The sequence below is a fragment of the Crinia signifera genome, chromosome 11, assembly GCF_055691185.1.
Source record: "Crinia signifera chromosome 11, ASM5569118v1, whole genome shotgun sequence".
In the NCBI taxonomy this organism is placed as follows: Eukaryota; Metazoa; Chordata; class Amphibia; order Anura; family Myobatrachidae; genus Crinia; species Crinia signifera.
In genome coordinates this window covers 6,641,715-6,666,797 of record NC_139227.1, presented here as the reverse complement: position 1 = coordinate 6,666,797, position 25,083 = coordinate 6,641,715, and the positions used below count along the sequence as shown (strand labels likewise).

Below are 25,083 nucleotides of genomic sequence, written 5' to 3'. Positions count from 1 at the left end.
AATAAATATGAAATACAAAAGAAAATTGAAGTATGGAATAAAGTTTGCCTGGGGTGCAACTAGAACTTTGTGGGCCTCATAGCAAAAGTGGATCACCCATCCTGCCCACTGTAAGCTATTTAGTGAAACCTATGGGGACTGCTTCCTCCCTGTCAAATGCAGGATGGGCAACAAATGGAATTATTTATGTAGTCAGTATCCTATTAGTTCACTGGTCATGTTATCCTTGTATGTCTTAGTGGCTTATTTACACACTGTAACCAATGTAGTGTGACCAACATGCCGGCCTCACCTGGTGCTCGGTGTGATCAGTTCTAGGCATTGTCTACCAGCATAACCCTACATAATATGCCTAAAATGTCAGCCTCATCTGTGGCCTTCATGGGTATAATGAAAAATCCCAACATCTGATGACCAACCATGTATAACAGTCCCATAGGGAGTATGTGGCAATATTTCCAACATTCAGAAATATCAGCACATTTTGACAAGACCTATTCAATATTCGGTAGGAAACACGAGGATCAGCAAAAAAAGGGGTTAATCAATGTATATTTGGTCGAAAACAGAAGCAGATTTCACAATCTAGTTGAATCTGCTGTACTTGTTTCCTAGCACGGCCACAAATCTTGGCCATCGGGGGTAATTTTAGTGGCCTGCGACGCGACCGACGCGATGCCCCCGATTTTTCCATTGAAATGCATTGAAAACAGTGAAAAATCGGGTCGGTCGCGTCGTGTGCGCCTAAAAATGCTTAAATGGTCCACCCGCGATGGCCGCGATTTCCCCATAGGGAACAATGTTAAATGCCTCAATTTACCCGCGATGACCCCGATTTCCCATAGGAAACAATGTTAAATGGGTCAATTTCCCCAAATCATCATAGGGAAGAATGGTAAATGGGCCAGAAAGCCCAAAAAACCCCCCTGACCAGTGAAATGTCCCCCTAAAAGTAGTTCACGCCACCCCGCGATGAACGTGAACCCGAAGCGTGGCGAGCGCAGCGAGTCCGCGAGGGGTGGCGGTACGCGTCCTCCGACCTTTTTCATACCCCCACTATCCACTAGGGCGTGGAGTGAGAATAGAATAGTGTGGCAAGCGCAGCGAGCCACCGAGCCCGAAGCGTGGCAAGCGCAGCGAGCCCCGCGAGGGGACGCGGATACCTTCACAGGTAAACGCGGGCTTCACAGGTATCCGCGTCCGCTCGCCACGCTTCGGGCTCGGTGGCTCGCTGCGCTCGCCACACTATTCTATTCTCACTCCACGCCCTAGTGGATAGTAGGGGTATGAAAAGGTTGGAGGACGCGTACCGTTCACGTTGATCACATGGTGGCGTAAACTACTTTTGGGGGGACATTTCAATGTTCAGGGGTGTTTTTGGCCCATTTACCATTGTTCCTATGATAATTTGGGTAAATTGAGCCATTTCACATTGTTTCCTATGGGAAATCGTGGTCATCGCGGGTAAATTGAGGCATTTAACATTGTTCTCTATGGGGAAATCGCGGGCATCGCGTCTGGCCCATCGCACCCGATTTTTTTTGCGCATGCGATGCCCGCGATGGCCCTGATTTTACCCCCCGATGACCGCGATTATGATCGTTGTGGCCGTGCTAGGAAACAAGTACCGAATCTGCATGTAGAGAAATACGGCCGCATTGAATAAGTACCGTATGTGACAGTAATTCCGACTATCGGAAGTATTGCCACACCTTGATTGTCCCAATAGTATTATATTAAAGGTCTCTATATTCAATGCAAATCTGCTGTAAATCTTTTTTTTATTCATAGTTTTGAACTGTATTATGTTCACATGGTTTAGGACCTTGAGTGCTTCTGGAGGAATAGCGCTAAATTATTATTATTTCAGGAAGTCTTTTAGTAATAGAATATACAGCCATGTTTTAAGGATGGGTTCCTTATACCATATTAAATCCCGAATCACTACCTGTTGAGACATTCTAATCCAATAAAAGAAGCCATGCACACATGGATTGATTTTTATGCTAGATTGACAAACTGGTACAAGTTAGATGAGATTGCCACTTATGCACGTAGTTAGGCATTACTAGCGGAGTCCTGCAGAAAGGAGGGAGCGCACACACCCTAAATTCTAATTTCTGGACTGGCCAGCACTCAGCGTCCTCACTGCCCACTGCATTATCATCCAAACCACTTTTTGAGCCAACCTGAACCTCTAGGAGTGACGTTTTGTGTGGAACCCAGGATGTCACAGGAAGGACTGTCCCTTGTGTTATTGTCCCATTGTACATCGGTGACTTGTAGAAGGGCGTGAATGCATAGAATATTATTTTTTCCAATAATACCTGTTGAAGATATGATCAGAACTCATCACAAACGGATGACTTCAGCGCACATAAATGCAGAGACTGCCCTGTAATATTTGGCGGTGTTTGTCTGGCTCCAGGAAATAACACAGGAGAGGGCTACATGCTTGAGGCTGACAGTTATATATATGGTGGGAATTGGGAGTAAAAAGAACTTGATACGCCATTCAATGAGCGTCACTTCTACTTTCTTCTGACTGAGTCAGGGGGCCCCAGGGTCAAGAACTGAAGGCACATGTTGGTTTGAAGCCAGTTTTATATATGAAAGTGATAAGCTGAGGGAATCTCGGTTATTCTGATCACATTACCCAGGATGCCTTACAGCAGTGCTTTTCATAGAAAGGGAAAGATTTGATTTTGTGCAGAACGGAAGAGGTTTAGGCTATTTGTAGGTGAGGTGCAGTTATAATAAAGGGAAATATTAATTTGATAAGTGGTTTTATTATAGAAGTGTATTACAGTCTTTATGATTACAGAGATATCACAGTGATTATACAGGGGTGGGGTCCTGGGGTGCATACAAACACAAGGCAGGTGCACAATTCAAACTCCCAATTTATCAATAATAGTCGTTGCAATAAAACTTTGCATTGTTAGCGAGGTTCTTCGCATAGTTATGTCCATTAGTAACGGCTTGCCCACCATGTCCAGGTGACCTCATTAGTCGGGCGAGTCACAAACATTTTTTTTTATTGGGATGAGTACAAATCTAGGGCATAGTGACAGTCTAGTACAGTGACAGTCTAGTACAGTGACAGTCTAGTACAGTGACAGTATTTTTCAATTGTCTACACCACAAAAAGCTACAATAGTAATCAACAGTCCACCCCACTATAGGGGCATAAGCCAGTTTCCTTTTTGTTTTTATGTTATTGTACATCATTTGCATGTCAAATAAACCCCTGAATGCCCAGCACTGCATAATACGGTGGTGCCTGCTATATACAGGTAAGTAATATTTATAAGCATGTAAACGATTTAAAAACTTTAGATTGTCAGAACGCTCAACAAGTTGGCTCAGCTCACAGCGACGCACCAGTGCTGTACCAGTGCTGTGTGCTGAGCGATCTGCCGGAGAACACCAGCCTTACCCCGGTGATTAACTACATTTATCCAGCATGCTGGATATTAATCCCCAGAGTGATAGCGACACGCGGGGCCACGCATCACTATCGCTACGCCCCTACACATGGAGCCATGTTAGTGAGAGCGCTTATAAAATGCCCGGGAATCGGTGCTCTATGTTATGGCCCCAATAGTCTGAAGAAACACGACCAGGCCAACACAATTGCCCCTAGTGCAGGGTGAAAATTAAAAAGATTTAGGTCCCTGAGGAGTGTGAGCAGGGCTGCTAGGCTTTAATGTATGTTGGCTGACAGACTGATTGGACAGAGGAGTGACGTTCCATAGGAACTTCCGTAAAGCAACAAAGTGTGAACTTAAATAAGCATGGAGATTATGTGGGGGGAGATGTGTCAATCCTGGCATGCCAAAAGGAGTAGATAAAACAAATAGTATTTAGGTGCCCACTAGGGGTATTTTGAGATTTATCATCCGATTCTGTAGGATCGGCCGAGAAATCTGATAAAAAGTGTCAAAATCGCATGGGTTTGACATGAAGTACGATTCATTGAGTGGTCCTGTGAGCATCAGATTGAAGCCTGAAGATCAAAGGGCTGCACTATAGATCCGTCAGACCGGGTAGGATTGCATGTGATACATCGTATGCTAAATGACTGCATATGGTATATGGTATGCAGTCCTGTCGTCTGGGACGCTGCTGGCCAGCTCAACAGAAAACGCAATTGACTTCTCCCCTCATGGAAAACGCCCTAGTTTAAGGTCTCCTTAAGTCACAAGAAGAAGTCATTCACAGAAACAGAAAACATTGAATCAGAACCAAAGGAGCCATCTGCAAATAAGTCAGGTCGTACGCGTATATATCCAGCAAAGACAATAAGCTCCGGACTAGGGTTGAAGCCTAATACTCCGGTAATGTCCCGTCGCCAGACTCCGGTTTATAAAGGTTTTCACATTGAACTTGTCACTGCCTATTAGGTCAATGCTCACACAAAGTACCAAAATAGTTGTGTGCTCGGTATACGGTAGTATTGTCAACCACACTTAGGTCGACAGTCAACACCATTGGGTCGAAAGGCAACAAGGTCGACAGGGTTCTAGGTCGACATGGGACCAGGTCGACGTGGTTTTAGGTCGACAAATGCATTAGGTCGACATGGGTTAGGTTGACAGGTCACGAGGTCGACATGGGGGTTTTTCACTGTTTTTTTGAGCCGACATGTGCCGACAGGCAGTATTTCATGCCCTACCAGGTCGACATTCGGGTCAAAAAAACAGTGAAAAAAACCCATGTCGACCTCGCGACCTGTCCACCTAACCTATGTTGACCTAATGCATCTGTCGACCTAAAACCATGTCGACCTTGCTGCCTGTCGACCTAAGTGTGGTCGACAATACGATCCACAGCCGTGTGCTCACTCCTACGCATCGCAAGTCATAGAGATGATAATAAAGGACCAGCAGCCGCTGCACGGCTCAGGCACTCGCTGGGCTCTGGAGCTGCCCCACAGGTGTGGACTAGGTCAACAGTGGAAAGATCGACCCATGAAAATTTTTTTGACATGGACAAAAGGTCGCCAAAAGGTCCCTCCCCCCCCCCCCCCCGACGCACCGTTTAAATAACCTTATCTACTTATCTCCGATGAGGGGGCTAAAGTGCCATAATCGCGTCATTTCAGCCAGGGCTTAATGATGTCACGTTCAGGCCCCCCCCCCCAATCCCATATAGGTCCTGTAACAGACTGTGATAAACAGTTACAGTCTCCTGCTACCTTGTACCTTTATATATCATACCTCCCAACTTCTCTGTTGAAGAAATAGGGACACTCGCGCGACAAAGGGGGTGGGGCGTATGCAAATGAGGGGCGGTTTATGCTAATTAGCCACGCCCTCATTTTCATACGAGAATAGACGCTGTGCGCATGCGCACAGCGTCTATTCTATTAGATTGGGGGGTCTCCCAACTGCCACCCACCGCAGCGGGACATTGCCTGCCGCGGGTGGGACAGCGGGACAGGTCTCGAAAATCGGGAATGTCCCGCTGTAATCGTGACAGTTGGGAGGTATATGTTTATATCCCTTGTAAGAAAGCTGTAAGCAAGTACATACTGGGGTATTGAACCCAGACCCAGTGGTGCTGTCTGATGAAATACAGTGGAAGCTCTTGTTTTACAGAGGGTGCATCTCGTGAATTTGCCTGGAGCATGCTGAGATCGGCCACTCACCAGCTTCCTTTCCAAAGCAAATCCCCTATATATACACCTACAGCAGAAGTTATTTTTCAAAACAGTTTTTCTTTACTCATTGCTGTATCATATCCATAACCACTCCTTTCCCAGCTCTGATGTGGTCAAATGAATCATAAAAAAAAACCAGGATCAGTGAATCTGGGATTTTTAGCACGCAGAACGTCCACCTGTAGCGGCTCAGTGACACAATGACTGATCAATGACTGTAAGTGGTACAAAGGAGGAATTCAAATTTGATTTAATACGCAAAGATTACCAGTAGGAGCACTGATTCTAGGACAAATGGTTGGTGGTTTATTAGCATAGTCAGTAATTCTGATGTTTTTCCCGTTACTCTCCAATATACTGTGCATTCATTTTGACGGAAGGCGGCACTTCCTGTAAATATGGCATTCCAACAAGGGGGCCTTTATATGGTTTGAAATTATACAATAGCATAAAAGTTAGAATTAAATACACCAAGCTCTTTATTACCGGTGTGCCCTTGGCCCTGTGCAGGATGCACACAGGCTCATTTGTATCTACAGTGATCAACAACCATAAATCCTGTGCTTCTAAGAAGTGTGTTAGATTCGTTTTTTCTTTCAGCAAAGAGGTTTAAACCGAAGGTCACTGGTTGTCTGGGTGAATTTTAATGTTCTGGAAAGTTTATGGAGGTCTCGGAGGCTGTGTAATGAGTTGAAGCTATAAATGGCGTTCCACACCTAGTGACCAGAATCCCCTCTGGATCCCGAGGAGTGGCCAATGCCAAAGGGCAATGATGAAAGATATTTCCCATTCACTCCCTCGTAGAAAAACCTTCCCAATGAATCCTCATTGTATTTAATAAAATAGAAGCCAGCATATATATGTAAAACAAATCCAATAATATTTTATGAATTAAACATTTCAGGTGGGAGGGACAATCTTTTGACCAGAGCTTTTATGTAAACTCGGCAGCGGTTTAATGGTAATTCTTTACTTTTATCTCACATGAGCACACACTGATTAACACATCGGGGAACCTATAGCTTCCCTTATTTACCAGTTGTCATTGGACCCAGTAGTGGAGCTTACAACCTGATTCTCTTACTATAGGTGCAAAGTTTATTCCAACACTGGAGAACGTACAGGATGGAACTTTTGACCGGAATGCTGCTGTGCTTCTTTCTGTAAATTCTGGGCCATCCGTTGAAGGAAGCTTACCCAATCTTTTCATTTTACAGCATTATCCGAGAAGAAATCTTTATTGTCTTCTACTTTTTTCATTCCCCACATTTTACTTTAATTGAAATAAAAATCAGATCTCTGAATGTTTCCTTCCTCTGTGCTTATTGTTCATTTGCTTTTTACAAAATATTCCTCTATTGAAATCCTCATTTTGATTTAATGTATCCTCTGTACAGGATGTGTAGTTTTGCCTTTGGTAGAATGTGTGTAATGCTGTTGATAATAATAAATAGAATACATATACAGAATGTTGATTAGTCACAACTAATTGTGAACTTGTTTTATTTGAACCCGACTTGTTCTTACTTCACAATCCAAGTGGTTATAAAGTTAGATTATAATAGTGTGCCAAGCTTATGGGATCTATGGGATCAGCAGTACCATTCACATTTAACCCGGGATGTATACCCAGGATGAAGCTGCTAGAAACCTCTGGTCAATAGCAGAAGCACCAACCTGAGAACTATGATATGGGGCTGACATAATGGGTGAGATTTAACAGGATGAGAGATTCAGATTCAGAGATTCAAGTGAGAGATTTATAAGAAATCTCCAGGTTTTTTAAAGTGGCAATCATTTACACTACAAAACCAGTTTGATGTTGCCGTTTACATGATTGCCGCATTAGAAAAAACTGGAGATCTCTTATAAAAATCTCTGAATCTTTCTGAATCTCTCATCCTATTAAATCTCACCCAACATGTCTGTGAATGACTGTAAACAGGGACATATCTGTGTACACACCATCCATTGCCCTACAGATATATTGTGGGTCATGAGAATGAACAATATACCTTTGTAGTGTGTGCCCAGGTTATCAGTCATCTCACCCCTGTATACATAGGTAGTACTGTATACAATACTGTCACTTGTACAGCTCCACCTACAGGTCAGAGCAGGGTGAAGCACAACATACCTGGACAAAGTCACACCTGACTACCCAGCAGCACCAGGACAGTTGGCAGAATATCCGGCTTTCTCTGACCGGTTACTGCAGCTTTCACCACCTGATGCGGCTTGTGTCTGATGCTTGCTGCTTGTCTAGCATCTGCCAATGTTGGGGCACTGTTTGGGAACAGAATTTGGGAATGAAATTGGGAAATCCTAGTAATACAATGACTCTCTACCCCTAAGTAGCCCAACGTTCATTCAGTAGTGCCTATATTTATTACCAGCTCCCAGAACCATAAAATGACGGAACAACAATAGCAGCGATGTCAGCACACAGATTACAGCCCTCTGCACATTCATGGCCGTACGAGCCGGTCTGAGTTATACCTATGAGGCATTGCATGTACAGTTAAAAATAATTAAGAACAATGAAACCAACATTACACTACTAATACAGGTATATACTATATATATATATATATATATATATATATATATATATATATATATATATATATATACATACACACACACTTATACATACAGTATGCACACACACATACGCAGAGATAACTGGAACTCCACTGTCCTGTACGTCATACAGAGGTAATAGGACAGGTTGTGTGTTGTTCTGGAGTATAATCCCTCAGCCCATGATGTTGGATTGATATCCACAATGGCGCACCCTAGTTTGGTGTCCTGTTACCAAGTTACTGTAATATTATATATAATAAGGACGCTAAAAGGAAAGAGATGCTGCTTGAAGCCATCTGTGATGCCGTCTTAACAAAGGGTCTCCAGTGACCCGAAATGTAGACCCCACCTTTTAAGAAATGATGACTAAATAAAGGACTGTTTTTATTCTATAGGAAAGGTCTGGTAACTGCACTCTATCTGCAATCAATATATATGTCACATTGGATTTATGTAGCCTGGGTTCCTTCTCACACCCCAGAATACTGGACTATGGGTTTTAGGGAGCGCTATCCTTATGGACTTATATAGATCACATACACTAAACATCGACACTCAGTTCCCAGTTTGGGGTGCCCTATGGCTTGTGATCACACTGTATATGAATATTAGTTATATTAGTGAGTGGAGTGCCTTGGAGGGCCCCATTTATTGAATGTTTGTATTGGAGAGCTACTTCTTGTATTTGTATGTAGTTCGCACGGTGATGGACATGAAGTAGGCGTCTGGGGTGGAAACTGCCCGTTTAGTGGGAGTGCTATGAAAAAAAGAGGTATGCACTAACACAATCACCAACCTATGTTAGATATAGTAATTTGTGACAGGTTCCTGAGATAGATTTATTAGATATGGAATTATAAATGTGGCGGTTACTTATTTTCTGTTATATAGCATTGTAGTCTAGTTGTAGCCAGAACATCAGCATTTGGACCATCACTGCAGGTTGTCATGGCAACAGCATTTGGACCATCACTGCAGGTTGTCATGGCAACATGATTGATTTGAATCCAAACAAACTGTTGGTGCTTGACCCTGACAGTTGCCGCATCTGCCGATCGTACACACTTGGTGTAAATCATTTACACTTTTTGACCTAATCTGCCTTCAGACTTGGTGATTGAGAGCAAGTCGTGGAGAAATGGACACTGGGTAAGTGCAAGGCGTAAAGGTGCCCATACACTAGTAAGATTTATCTTCAGAACTGGTTGGTGGGACCAATAACATGGTTATGGATGAGTGACAGTTTCCCAGCATTTCCAAGCAAATGGTCAACTGTCATCTGCTCTCAACAATAACCAGGTTTTGTTCCCACCAGCCGGATCTGAAGATAAATCTGCGTGTAAGTTACAGGGTACTGGGGAGGGGATAAACACTCTATGTTGCTGGATGTAGTTGAGCAGAGGTGAATGTCCCTATTAGGCCAATGTCTAGGGGTGGGAGAAGTCTGAGATGTTCCAGTAACTGCCCAATATTCCCATTGTACTGTACCATATGGTATCTTATCTGGAGTGTAACGCTGTCCTACTTGGTAATTATTTATAAATAATAAATAAAAATGGCATAGTTAGTGTTTTTATTAATTAACATGGCAATTATCAAATGAGGGCTTACATCGAATCAATGAAAATAATTAACATAGGCATGGGGAGGGGGAAGGGGCAGCCATTACTGTTGTGACTAGGGGCATCCTTTACCACTAATTCCACCCCTGTAGTTGACTCAAAATTTCTGAAGAGAACAATGGGCCTGATTCAGACCTGATTGCTGGCAGTGGGTATTCGGAGCAGTGCAATCAGATTAGCCTCTGGCCCACTCCAGTGAAATCACGCCTTGCCAATGAATGTGCTTGTTGTGAGGAATTAATGTGTACGGATGTACATACAGGGCCGACGACAGGGGGGTGCTGTGGTGCCCGCCCCGTGGTAATTAGAGGCAAATAAAATAAGTAATTAGTATACAGAGAGATAGGTAGGTGGGGGGAGGGGAGGTATTTGTACACAGGATTTTTTTAAATAGACGGCTAGAATACAGGGGGAGGGGGGGGTGGTGGTATTTTAACATGTTTTAGTTGATTCCAGATAAATAAATATATATATAATATCTCAAGCAACTGGGGGGGTCCTTCCTATTTTGTCAGTCCCGGTCCCCACAATTTCTGATGGTGGCCCTGTGTACATACGATCACACCTGAGCGAATATGTCCCAATCCCATTGGGCGCTGCTCACCAAATTATGTTTACACTGGCCCCAGTCATCGCAGCTCGGCGGCGGTGATGAATACAGGCACATCCGGGCCGCTACCGTTGTCACACACCCTCCCCTAACAGGCTTTGGCACACCTGCGTTTTCCCCTGACACTCCTTGTATCTTTCTTGGCTCTCCCCTGAAATGGTCAGTTCCCGCCCCCACACACGCCCACTCCCTGTCAATCAGTCTGCATACAGTCAGAGAACAGAAACATTTGCAGGACTTGATCGCGGCCGAGCATCGCGCCCACGCATTGCGGTCATTATGCATACGCAGTACATCGATAATCGGCTGCTGTGTGAACTCGCTGCCATGCGATCAGGTCTGAATCAGGCCCAATATATTTAATTTGGGGACTTTTTCTTCTTTGAAAATAAGTAGCAGTAATAAGATATGTAACAGAATGATTTATCATACAGGACAACAGCCCCGGTGTCCCGTGCTAAGAAACGCAAACTCTGTGAGGATCTCGGCCACCAACCTCCCGGCGCCGGGGATGAGAAGAAAGCCGCCTTTTACAGATTGCTGGGTACGGTTATTGTCTTATGTATTATCAATTATATATTACATATAATACACTTAGTAATTGGCACACACATATACAGATATACAGACTAGGCATACATCACTCACTGGGCACACGGTTACAGAGATATATACAGTGGACACATTACCTGGTACACCGGGCACATGTATACAGAGATATACACAGTGGGCACATTACCTGGTACACTGGGCACACGGTTACAGAGATATACACAGTGGGCATATTACCTGGTACACTGGCCAATCAGCATGCGGAATGTTTTCAAACCCAGCAGCGCTTCCCGCGCCGCCTGGCTGCTGGATAGCGCGCATCACTGCAGGGACCCCGCCGCCAGATCACACAGCGCCGCAGGTACCCGGCACGGACACCCCTGCAGCCTCCATGCGAGAGGCGAGGGGCGAAGTGCCGCCCTCCAGTGGCTGGCGCCCTAGGCAAATACCTAGATTTGCCTAGTGGTGGCGCCGGCCCTGGATATACACAGTGGGCACATTACCTGGTACACCGGGCACACGTATACAGGGATATACACAGTGGGCACATTACCTGATACATTGGGAACACGTATACAGAGATATGCACACTGGGCACATTACCTGGTACACTGGGCACACGTATACATACTGGTGACACATTGGTTGGCACACTGGGCACATAATAAATAAATAGAGACGTATGTCCATCAAGATCAACCTTTGGGGTAGATTGGTCGTCTCCCCTGTGACGTTATTACTTTGTGCCTGATTCAGGCCTGTTGGTATATTAGAGGAGAAAGGGATGGGGTGAAATCTGCACACAAATTGATAAACCCAAGGTATTGGGGATGATGCCGCTATATTCTTTGTATTTTAGCGGGGGTGCTATCCTATCAACCAGGTAAGTATAGTCGAAGGAAAAGAGAGAAAGTAGTTGCTGCGGATGCACACCAGAAAAGAGATATATTTTTATATTGGTTTTTAATGGAATATTCCAATTTTATTCAAAAATGGGGGATCCCATTAATCTTTAATAATAAATAGATTCGGGATTACCCACTATAAATGCGAAATCAAGAAGAGGTTAAAATGACGAACATGTAACATACAAATACATGACATAGGTGAAAAAGATTTTTTAAGAAAATATGTGCTAAATAGATTTAAAATGTAGGTAGATGGGGCTGAAAAATAGTGATGCTGATTCTCGACTTGGGGTATGGTTCACCAGGATATATTACACAAAAAAAAAAAAAAATTTTTTTTGATTTTTACACAGAAAATATTAGTCTATCTTGGATATCCCTATGTCTTTAGCTAGATTGCTTGACTGGATATCTGGCAGGTAGACTGTGTTATCCTTGCCGACCCGTGTAAGCACTAGATGATGCTCTGCTGTTTTATCACTTTAATTCGTAGGTGTGGCTGGTACAGTTAGGGCGGGAGGCCGCTCATATGATGTTGAAGCCCTTATATCATATAAGTGGGCATGTACTTATCACACAATTTTTTAAATAATCTGAGTATATTTTGTGTATACCACAATTGATACCTAGGTAAGTATATCGTTTAGGGTATTAGTTTATATGTATTTTTGCTGTGTATTTGACACATAGCTTAGACACAGACTCCAGATGATTTTTAACACAGAAAATGCAGAAGTGGCTGTGCTTATTGGGGTTTGTATTATTCCAATACTGACCCCTGGTGGTAAGGAAAAAGAAGTGATATAAGTCAGATAGTCTAGATTGTATGCAGACTACTGGTACCACAGATATAGCATCTATCTGATAAGTGCGGGTGTAGGCACAAGTCTAGTACATTCACATTATAAATACATTATTCAGCATATATTCACAGCCCTCTGTCTGACGCTACAAACATTGGGACACGTGTTTCGCATAAACAGCTTCTTCAAGCCAACCATTAGACTGTCTCACAGTGGCTTTATTTATTTAGGTAGCCCACCAATCATTATTGGCATAATAATCACATGGTTCCCTAAGAACCAATGGTTGATCATTAGAACGGCTGCTGTCATTAGCGAATTCCGCCCTTACTGCAGCGTCCCCGTCGGTGACGTCATCACGTTGATCACGTGATCTGCGCACCGCGTCATGCGTCATATCACGTGGTCCGTATGGACCAATCCCGCGGCTGTATGTTATACCCGGAAGTTTTCTTCTTAGATAGGATAGCCCTGTAATGAGCATATATAATAACGCCCGAGTTATTATTGTTCATAAATCCTTGGTGTATCATGTAAATTCATGAGGATTAGGTGGAGGGATTGATCGGGTATTGTCCTTTTGATGTCTCTATTTTTAAACCTCGGAGTTAAATGGTCTGAGTGTGTTTTGACAAATCTTTATTAGATCATGCTTTATCCCGTAGGGAACGGTGGCCCTGTGCTATGTATTAGTGATGCTGGCGATGTTCCATACGAATCAGTGCCTTCCCCTGATTGAGCCCTGTCCTGGGTATATATAATACTATGTACATTCGTGGTACCCTGATATTCATTGGGTATGATGTAATGTTATAATATTGCTGGTTAAGGCAGGTCTTATGGAATTCCATTCCTTTATTCTAATGCTCTGTGTCCAACAGGGTAGTAGTAGACATTTGGTAAGTCAATTAAATATATACATGTATTTAGAAGAAAATGTCATAAAAAATAGAGAAATATGAAAAAGTATGAGAAAATATATATGTATATATTTTATGAGTCATTCCAAAGTGATGCATAAATTTGTTAATAATGGAACAAGAAAAGAAATACAATTGATTTGTTGGTTATTATTTGTGAATAAATAAATATGTTGTATAATAATGGTGTTATTATTTCACTCGCCTTGTGATGTAAGGATGTGAATAAGTGACCACTCAAAAAAATACATGATAAAATACATAAAAAGGTGTAAGGATAAAGTGATAAGAAATGGGGCAAGGAGGTGCGTGTGTGATTGAATGAATTAATGCTGTCAAACTATGCAATACATATTAGTGTATATTAAATAAAATATGAAGTGCTGTTGGTGTTTGTGCCAATTATGTGCATCTATCGTTTGTGAATAGGCATTTTGTGTCCAGAGGCCAAACTGTAATGATGAAGGTGGGGGGTGGGATTTATTTGTGTTCTCCCAGTATGTGGTGGGTGTTGTGAGTTTTAATATAATATTGACATAATTATGATATTTCAATTTATATTGACATTTAATTATAATTTTCCGTCTTTCTCCTTACAGAGCTCTGTATGTGGGGTACTTATGTCATGTACATCTCTTGCCCCTGATCTTATCCAGGTGGGGGGGCCTGGTGGTGGTAAAATACGATAGTATTTGGGTATAGACACCTCATGTTGAAGTTGTAGTGCCAAGTTCATGGTAGATATTGTTATTCTCAGAATTGAAGGTAAGAGTTTTCTACTTTTTACTCATACCTAGTATGGGATGTTGCAGGATTATATTATCAAGGTTTGCAGATTTGATATTAAAGACATATATCTGGACCCTACCTCGATGGGGGAGCCTTATATTATAAGACTTATAAGAGTGTTGAGTTATGAATTCTCGACATTTGATATCAATTCACAGCTAGATATATAGATGCTGAGGTCATGGTGAGTATTCTTTATCTCAAAAATAGAAGGAGAATGTTTATACTCGATATTTTTGTTTGATATCTTTATGTTTCAGGATTCCATTTTTGATAATTTGTAGATTTAACGATGGATGCAGTAAGGATTATTTGTTATCTTTATTCCATATCTTCTGAAGTGGATATTGAATCCATGTCCATTAGTCCTTTGGAGGGGCTTGGGTTGCCCATTTGTGTCTGGGCAGGAGGTTGAAATGAGCGGAAAGAGATGTAGGTACTTTTGGTTATTGGCATCTACAGAAAATGTATGTAGCTATTATATTCGTTGAGACCTTTGGGTTGGAGGCAATCCATAAGAAAAATTAATTTGGTCTCAGCTTTGAGTAATTCCGTATCCAAATTGCCTCCTCGTATCCCCATGCGGATATGTCTCATACCGAAAGCTTTGAGTCCTTGAGGGTCATTTCCATGATGCCTCATAAAGTGCCTAGCCACTGGGGTTAGCTTCTTAAATTTGTTGGTATCTTTTATCGCATTCCGGATTGAACAGATGTGTTCCAATACTCGTACTTTGAAAGGTCTTTTCGTTTTACCTACATAAATTTTCCCACAGGGGCATTGAAGTTGATAAATCACCCCTATGGTTGTGCAGGTAATAAGTTCATTGATTTTCCACGTTTTCCCGTATTTGTCCGTGTACGTTTGTGTGGGTACCATGTATTGACAGGCCTTACACCGACCACACTTGGTGGACCCCTGTCTTATGGTCTTCATCTGATATTGGTCAGCTAAATGACTGTGTACGAGATGGTCTCCAATATTCTTAGCCCTTCGCCAGCTAACTTCGACTTTGGGGGGAAGGATGTCTTTCAGGTCATTATCAGTTTGTAGCACTGCCCAGTGCTTCTGGAGTGTCTGCCGTATTTCTCTCCAGTAGTTATTGTAAGTCCCGATGAACCGTATAGGTTCTTCTTTGGTGTCTCGCTTCTTAGGGACAAGTAGAGATTCCCGAGGTATCTGCTCAACCAATTTCTGTGACTTTCTGATGAGTCTGTTGCTGTAGCCCCTTTCGGCTAAGCGTTCGGAGAGTTCTTGTTCTCTTTTTTTGAAAATCACAGGGTCTGAGCAGTTGCGCTTAGCTCTTATGATTTCCCCTTTCGGGATAGCTTTAATGGTACTAGGCAGATGTGCACTCGCAGCATGTAAGACACTGTTGGTTGCTGTGGCCTTTCTATACATGTCAGTATGGATGTTTCCCCTTGTGTCGATTCCAATGGTAAGATCTAAGAAGTGGATCTGTTGTTGGCTGGCTTCATATGTCAGTTTGAGATTGAGTTCATTGACATTTAATATTTTTATGAATTCATCTAATTCGCTTTTGTCTCCATCCCATAGAAATAAAATATCATCAATATAACGAAGGAAGAGTGGAATGTTGTCTGTATGTTTCATATGGGATTCTTGGAAGACCACCTCTCTTTCCCACCACCCCAGGTACAGGTTGGCATACGTTGGGGCACATGCTGTCCCCATCGCTGTACCCCGTACCTGGAGGTAGTGGGAGCCATTGCAGGTAAAATAATTTCTGGTCAAAATGAAAGTGATGGCATCAATCAGAAATTCATTAAATTCATAATTTGCATCCATATTCAGAAAATACCTTGTGGCTTTGATGCCATTCTGATGGCTTATGCTGGTATATAAACTTTCGACGTCGCAGGACACCAACCATGTGTCCTTGCTGACTGTCAGATGTTCTAGTTTATTTAGCACGTCCATCGTATCACGAAGGTAGGATGGCAATGATGTTACGTATTTTCTTAAGAATTGGTCTGCATATATGCTCAGTTTTTCAGTGAGTCCACCTTTCCCCGACACTATAGGCCTCCCCGGTGGGTTTGTGGCACTCTTGTGTATCTTGGGGAGTAGATATAAAGTGGGGGTCTTGGGGTTTTCCACCTGCAGAAATTGATAATCTTTTGAAGAAATGATTTTTTTGTCATGTGCTGATCCAATTAATTTGTTATATTGGCGTGTGTACTCCATGCTAGGGTTGAAAATAAGCTTCCTATAGCATGCGTTATCACGTAGTTGTCTTTCCATTTCTTGAACATACAGATTTCGTGGCCATAAAACTATATTTCCTCCTTTATCGGAAGGCTTCACAATCGTGTCCTGCCAGGTTGTTATCTCTTTCAAGGCTCTGCGTTCTTCTGCATTGGTGTTATTGTTTTTAAATCGTTGTTGTTTGAAGAGATGATCTAGATCCTGTGCGACCAAGGCCTGAAATACCTCAATTTGTGGACATATTTTGGAGTCTGGGAGAAAGGTAGATTTCTTTTTTATCTTGGATCCATCAAATGGTTGTGGTTTGAAGGAAGACTGATCTGATTGTATTGGCTCAGCAATGTTCTCCTGGGAGTCTGATGTTAATTCCTCTAGCATTTGGATGGCTAACAAATCTTCCTCATCAAGGTTTGTTATTGTATTTCGATTGGGTTGGCTATTGGACTCATTGGTGCGGTTGGACATTAGGGTGGGATCTTCCTCTTTCTGTGATTTTTGTTGGGCAAAGAACTTTTTAAGTAGGATCTTGCGGGTGAAAAGATTAAGATCTTTTTCTGCTTCGAATCTATCCATTGATGATGAGGGTGAGAAGGAGAGACCATGTTTTAGGATTGATTCCTGGCTGTTAGATAGTACTCTGTCAGTCAGGTTAATAATTTTTAAGGAGGTTGATGTTATAGGGATAGGATGTTGGTCTAATGATATTATTCCCTGAATCTCCTCCTCTCTCGTGTCTCTTCCCTCCATTCGGGTGCAGCTCTCTTTCTCCTTCCTCCGCCCCTGGCCCCTCCTGATCTTTCGCCAGGGTCTCTGCCTGGTTTTCGGCCTGTTCCTAAAAAATTCAGACGTGAGAATCTTTCATCTACGTTATCGTTGTCTGAGGAATCAGGTTCCGATGTCGTATAGTTAGAGGTATTTCCATTTCTATTAGGGGGGTATTGTGATCTTGTAGTTCTATTGCTCCATTTGAATATTTTGTTTGTTTGGAAGTCCACTTTATCCCGAGGTAGGGTCCAGATATATGTCTTTAATATCAAATCTGCAAACCTTGATAATATAATCCTGCAACATCCCATACTAGGTATGAGTAAAAAGTAGAAAACTCTTACCTTCAATTCTGAGAATAACAATATCTACCATGAACTTGGCACTACAACTTCAACATGAGGTGTCTATACCCAAATACTATCGTATTTTACCACCACCAGGCCCCCCCACCTGGATAAGATCAGGGGCAAGAGATGTACATGACATAAGTACCCCACATACAGAGCTCTGTAAGGAGAAAGACGGAAAATTATAATTAAATGTCAATATAAATTGAAATATCATAATTATGTCAATATTATATTAAAACTCACAACACCCACCACATACTGGGAGAACACAAATAAATCCCACCCCCCACCTTCATCATTACAGTTTGGCCTCTGGACACAAAATGCCTATTCACAAACGATAGATGCACATAATTGGCACAAACACCAACAGCACTTCATATTTTATTTAATATACACTAATATGTATTGCATAGTTTGACAGCATTAATTCATTCAATCACACACGCACCTCCTTGCCCCATTTCTTATCACTTTATCCTTACACCTTTTTATGTATTTTATCATGTATTTTTTTGAGTGGTCACTTATTCACATCCTTACATCACAAGGCGAGTGAAATAATAACACCATTATTATACAACATATTTATTTATTCACAAATAATAACCAACAAATCAATTGTATTTCTTTTCTTGTTCCATTATTAACAAATTTATGCATCACTTTGGAATGACTCATAAAATATATACATATATATTTTCTCATACTTTTTCATATTTCTCTATTTTTTATGACATTTTCTTCTAAATACATGTATATATTTAATTGACTTACCAAATGTCTACTACTACCCTGTTGGACACAGAGCATTAGAATAAAGGAATGGAATTCCATAAGACCTGCCTTAACCAGCAATATTATAACATTACATCATACCCAATGAATATCAGGGTACCACGAATGTACATAGTATTATATATACCCAGGACAGGGCTCAATCAGGGGAAGGCACTGATTCGTATGGAACATCGCCAGCATCACTAATACATAGCACAGGGCCACCGTTCCCTACGGGATAAAGCATGATCTAATAAAGATTTGTCAAAACACACTCAGACCATTTAACTCCGAGGTTTAAAAATAGAGACATCAAAAGGACAATACCCGATCAATCCCTCCACCTAATCCTCATGAATTTACATGATACACCAAGGATTTATGAACAATAATAACTCGGGCGTTATTATATATGCTCATTACAGGGCTATCCTATCTAAGAAGAAAACTTCCGGGTATAACATACAGCCGCGGGATTGGTCCATACGGACCACGTGATATGACGCATGACGCGGTGCGCAGATCACGTGATCAACGTGATGACGTCACCGACGGGGACGCCGCAGTAAGGGCGGAATTCGCTAATGACAGCAGCCGTTCTAATGATCAACCATTGGTTCTTAGGGAACCATGTGATTATTATGCCAATAATGATTGGTGGGCTACCTAAATAAATAAAGCCACTGTGAGACAGTCTAATGGTTGGCTTGAAGAAGCTGTTTATGCGAAACACGTGTCCCAATGTTTGTAGCGTCAGACAGAGGGCTGTGAATATATGCTGAATAATGTATTTATAATGTGAATGTACTAGACTTGTGCCTACACCCGCACTTATCAGATAGATGCTATATCTGTGGTACCAGTAGTCTGCATACAATCTAGACTATCTGACTTATATCACTTCTTTTTCCTTACCACCAGGGGTCAGTATTGGAATAATATAAACCCCAATAAGCACAGCCACTTCTGCATTTTCTGTGTTAAAAATCATCTGGAGTCTGTGTCTAAGCTATGTGTCAAATACACAGCAAAAATACATATAAACTAATACCCTAAACGATATACTTACCTAGGTATCAATTGTGGTATACACAAAATATACTCAGATTATTTAAAAAATTGTGTGATAAGTACATGCCCACTTATATGATATAAGGGCTTCAACATCATATGAGCGGCCTCCCGCCCTAACTGTACCAGCCACACCTACGAATTAAAGTGATAAAACAGCAGAGCATCATCTAGTGCTTACACGGGTCGGCAAGGATAACACAGTCTACCTGCCAGATATCCAGTCAAGCAATCTAGCTAAAGACATAGGGATATCCAAGATAGACTAATATTTTCTGTGTAAAAATCAAAAAAATTTTTTTTTTTTTTGTGTGTAATATATCCTGGTGAACCATACCCCAAGTCGAGAATCAGCATCACTATTTTTCAGCCCCATCTACCTACATTTTAAATCTATTTAGCACATATTTTCTTAAAAAATCTTTTTCACCTATGTCATGTATTTGTATGTTACATGTTCGTCATTTTAACCTCTTCTTGATTTCGCATTTATAGTGGGTAATCCCGAATCTATTTATTATTAAAGATTAATGGGATCCCCCATTTTTGAATAAAATTGGAATATTCCATTAAAAACCAATATAAAAATATATCTCTTTTCTGGTGTGCATCCGCAGCAACTACTTTCTCTCTTTTCCTTCGACTGTTGGTATATTAGCTGGCCAGCACACAGGTAAACGCTGACCCGGGGGAATATCCCCTCCCCCTGCGAGTGAAATCCCCCGTACACATCCAATCGCATGCGGCTGCACAGGTGAAAATTCCTTTTACGGCTCACCAGCGAATGATATTTCTGCCCTTCAGCCTGGATTGACTTTTCATATCCACAATGGCCTCCGAATTAAGGCCCTTTTTCTGGTTGACTCAGTATGCCGCAAATTCGTAACGGGGACCAATGTTCTGCGTATGCGCAGCAGCATTTCTGCGCATGTGTATACGCTGGGTGCGTGTGAACTCAGCAAAAAGTAGCTTCGCTGGGTGCGTGTGAACTCAGCTCCCTGCATTTCGGGCAGGGGTGGAAAGGGGCATGGGGTGGCCATCGAAAGATGGGGGAGGTTCCCACTGGCATGCAAATGGTTGTTTATGTAAAACATCCATTCACATGCCGGGCGAACGAACCCAGCGTGCGAAAGGGGGCAGTTATAACACCATTCGCAGGGCGGGTTCTAGTTGATTCGCAAGGGTGCGCCTGAGTCAACCAGAATAAGGGCCTAGGGGTGGGCTGATGTCCTATGATGTCAGGCAAACACCCTAAAAAAAGAATCGACTCACCAGCTTTCGAAGTGGAACGCCAGCATTTCTATAGGTGCTCCCATAAAACGCTGGCCATCCCCCTGCCTCCTCCCCTTTTCCCTCCAGTAGAATATGCATCTTTTGCCACTAAACCCCTGGCAGCGGGAAATTAGATGTTTAGTGCAGTGTTCTCCCCATGATAATTTTTTTGGGCAGTTTGCCTGGAAAGAGCCATCCGGCAGATTCTGAGTCCCCTGACATCCAGCTCGCTAACCTACTTTAACTGCAGGCTGGTGCAGAATCTGGATGGAGTATCCAATGGGAAGATCATGTGACACGGCGTAGTTCAGCCGTGTCACTGGCATGATCTTTGTATAGGTTGGTCCGACCGGAATCTGCACTCGCCTGCAACAAGGTTAATAAGGTTAGTGTGCTGGGTGCAAGGGGACTCTGAGTCTGCAAGTGCCGGATGGCTCTTTCCAGGCAAACTGCCCCAAATAAAAGCACAGGGAGAGCACTGCACAAAACTTAATTAGCCGCTGCCAGGAGGTTACAAGTTACACTACAGTAGAGCCTCTAAAACAGTAGATGTGAGGATGAGAGGGAGGAGAGAATAAGCAAGAAGGAGAGGATAAGAGAAAGAGGTGAGGTGAAGAGAGAGGTGATTACGAGAGAGATGGAGAGGTGAGAAGAGAGATAGGCGAGGACTAGATAGAGAGGTGAGAAGACAGAGAGGCGAGGACTAGATAGAGAGGTGAGAAGAGAGAGCGGCGAAGACTAGATAGAGAGGTGAGAAGAGAGAGAGGCGAAGACTAGATAGAGAGGTGAGAAGAGAGAGAGGCGAAGACTAGATAGAGAGGTGAGAAGAGAGAGAGAGGCGAAGACTAGATAGAGAGGTGAGAAGAGAGAGAGAGGCGAAGACTAGATAGAGAGGTGAGAAGAGAGAGGCGAAGACTAGATAGAGAGGTGAGAAGAGAGAGGCGAAGACTAGATAGAGAGGTGAGAAGAGAGATAGGTGAGGACTAGATAGAGAGGTGAGAAGAGAGATAGGCGAGACTAGATAGAGAGGTGAGAAGAGAGATAGGCGAGGACTAGATAGAGAGGTGAGAAGAGAGATAGGCGAGGACTAGAGAGGTGAGAAGAGAGATAGGCGAGGACTAGATAGAGAGGTGAGAAGAGAGATAGGCGAGGACTAGATAGAGAGGCGAGGAGAGATAGGCGAGGACTAGATAGAGAGGTGAGAAGAGAGGCGAGGACTAGATAGAGAGGTGAGAAGAGAGGCGAGGCCTAGATAGAGAGGCGAGAAGAGAGATAGGCAAGGACTAGATAGGGAGGTGAGAAGAGAGATAGGCAAGGACTAGATAGAGAGGTGAGAAGAGAGATAGGCGAGGACTAGATAGAGAGGTGAGAACAGAGATTGGCGAGGACTAGAGAGGTGAGAAGAGAGATAGGCGAGGACTAGATAGAGAGGTGAGGAGAGATAGGCGAGGACTAGATAGAGAGGTGAGAAGAGATATAGGCGAGGACTAGATAGAGAGCTGAGGAGAGATAGGCGATGACTAGATAGAGAGGCGAGAAGAGAGATAGGCGAGGCCTAGATAGAGAGGCGAGAAGAGAGATAGGCGAGGCCTAGATAGAGAGGTGAGAAGAGAGATAGGCGAGGACTAGATAGAGGTGAGAAGAGAGATAGGCGAGGACTAGATAGAGAGGTGAGAAAAGAGATAGGCGAGGACTAGATAGAGAGGTGAGAAGAGAGATAGGTGAGGACTAGAGAGGTGAGAAGAGAGAGAGGCGAAGACTAGATAGAGGTGAGAAGAGAGATAGGCGAGGACTAGATAGAGAGGTGAGAAAAGAGATAGGCGAGGACTAGATAGAGAGGTGAGAAGAGAGATAGGCGAGGACTAGATAGAGAGGCGAGGAGAGATAGGCGAGGACTAGATAGAGAGGCGAGAAGAGAGATAGGCGAGGACTAGATAGAGAGGTGAGAAGAGAGGCGAGGACTAGATAGAGAGGCGAGAAGAGAGGCGAGGACTAGATAGAGAGGCGAGAAGAGAGATAGGCAAGGACTAGATAGGGAGGTGAGAAGAGAGATTGGCGAGGACTAGAGAGGTGAGAAGAGAGATAGGCGAGGACTAGATAGAGAGGTGAGGAGAGATAGGCGAGGACTAGATAGAGAGGTGAGAAGAGATATAGGCGAGGACTAGATAGAGAGCTGAGGAGAGATAGGCGATGACTAGATAGAGAGGTGAGAAGAGAGAGAGGCGAAGACTAGATAGAGAGGTGAGAAGAGAGAGAGGCAAAGACTAGATAGAGAGGTGAGAAGAGAGAGAGAGGCGAAGACTAGATAGAGGTGAGAAGAGAGATAGGCGAGGACTAGATAGAGAGGTGAGAAGAGAGATAGGTGAGGACTAGATAGAGAGGTGAGAAGAGAGATAGGCGAGACTAGATAGAGGTGAGAAGAGAGATAGGCGAGACTAGATAGAGAGGTGAGAAGAGAGATAGGCGAGGACTAGATAGAGAGGTGAGAAGAGAGATAGGCGAGGACTAGAGAGGTGAGAAGAGAGATAGGCGAGGACTAGATAGAGAGGTGAGAAGAGAGATAGGCGAGGACTAGATAGAGAGGCGAGGAGAGGTAGGCGAGGACTAGATAGAGAGGCGAGAAGAGAGATAGGCGAGGACTAGATAGAGAGGTGAGAAGAGAGGCGAGGACTAGATAGAGAGGCGAGAAGAGAGGCGAGGCCTAGATAAAGAGGCGAGAAGAGAGATAGGCAAGGACTAGATAGGGAGGTGAGAAGAGAGATAGGCAAGGACTAGATAGAGAGGTGAGAAGAGAGATAGGCAAGGACTAGATAGAGAGGTGAGAAGAGAGATAGGCGAGGACTAGAGAGGTGAGAAGAGAGATAGGCGAGGACTAGATAGAGAGGTGAGAAGAGATAGGCGAGGACTAGATAGAGAGGCGAGAAGAGAGATAGGCAAGGACTAGATAGAGAGGTGAGAAGAGAGATAGGCGAGGACTAGATAGAGAGGTGAGAAGAGAGATAGGCGAGGCCTAGATAGAGAGGCGAGAAGAGAGATAGGCGAGGCCTAGATAGAGAGGTGAGAAGAGAGATAGGCGAGGACTAGATAGAGAGGTGAGAAGAGAGATAGGCGAGGACTAGATAGAGAGGTGAGAAGAGAGATAGGTGAGGACTAGATAGAGAGGTGAGAAGAGAGATAGGCGAGGACTAGATAGAGAGGTGAGGAGAAAGATAGGCGAGGACTAGATAGAGAGGTAAGGAGAGAGATAGGCGAGGACTAGATAGAGAGGTGAGAAGAGAGATAGGCGAAGACTAGATAGAGAGGTGAGAAGAGAGATAGGCGAGGACTAGATAGAGAGGTGAGAAGAGAGATAGGCGAGGACTAGATAGAGAGGTAAGGAGAGAGATAGGCGAGGACTAGATAGAGAGGTGAGAAGAGAGATAGGCGAGGACTAGATAGAGAGATGAGAAGAGAGATTGGCGAGGACTAGATAGAGAGGTGAGGACATGAGAGTCAGTATAAACCTGCACTCACCATGGAGGGGACATGGACACAAATCTTCCCCTGGCTGACAGTGCGCAGCTTCTGCCACAGTGTTGATGCTGCAGCTGGCCCTTTGCGGTTTCTGAGACCGGGGCTGTCTGGGTGATGGGTCTTTTCCATGTGGGCTCAGGTGCATGTAGCCCTGTAGCCCATTTTTCTGACCTATCCTGTTAAATAGTCTGATTTAGAAAATGCAAATCAGCTTCTGCTGTAAAAACTGACCCACAGCCTGTCTATATTCAGTGTGTGACTGTGTCTTTAGATGCACATAAACTGCTATGTTACATTGCTTTCCTGGAAAACACTAACGTTGCATTTCTTTTGCAGCCATAGCAGCACACACACACACACACACACACTGAATATAGACATGCCGCATATCATTGTGGAGTGTAAAGCATATGGACACTGGACTGTGGAGCAGTGGGAAGTGTTCTGTGCAGTGATGTATTGTGCTCATCTGTCAGATGGGCGAATATGGGTTTGGCAGATGCTGGGAGAACGTTACCTGGCTGACCGCATTATATAACGGAGAGGATTGCTGGAGGAGGGATAATGGTATGGTGCAGTATTTCAGGGTTTGGGCTAGGCTCTTCATTTCAAGTAAAGGGCAATATTAATGTGTCAGCATACCCG

General features: G+C 43.3%; 1 long non-coding RNA gene across 3 annotated transcripts in view; it reads right to left on the bottom strand.

Moving 5' to 3' along the window:
* Window positions 1–25,083, bottom strand: part of LOC146045609 (uncharacterized) — a 104,809-nt gene that overhangs the window by 62,113 nt on the left and 17,613 nt on the right. For 2 of the 3 annotated variants that reach the window (XR_014465521.1, XR_014465523.1), the window contains one exon: window positions 7,803–7,951. This is a non-coding gene — a long non-coding RNA (uncharacterized LOC146045609). Of the gene's footprint in view, window positions 1–6,165; window positions 7,100–7,802; window positions 7,952–25,083 lie in introns of those variants that run through there. The other variant, XR_014465522.1, reaches the window with a different exon arrangement.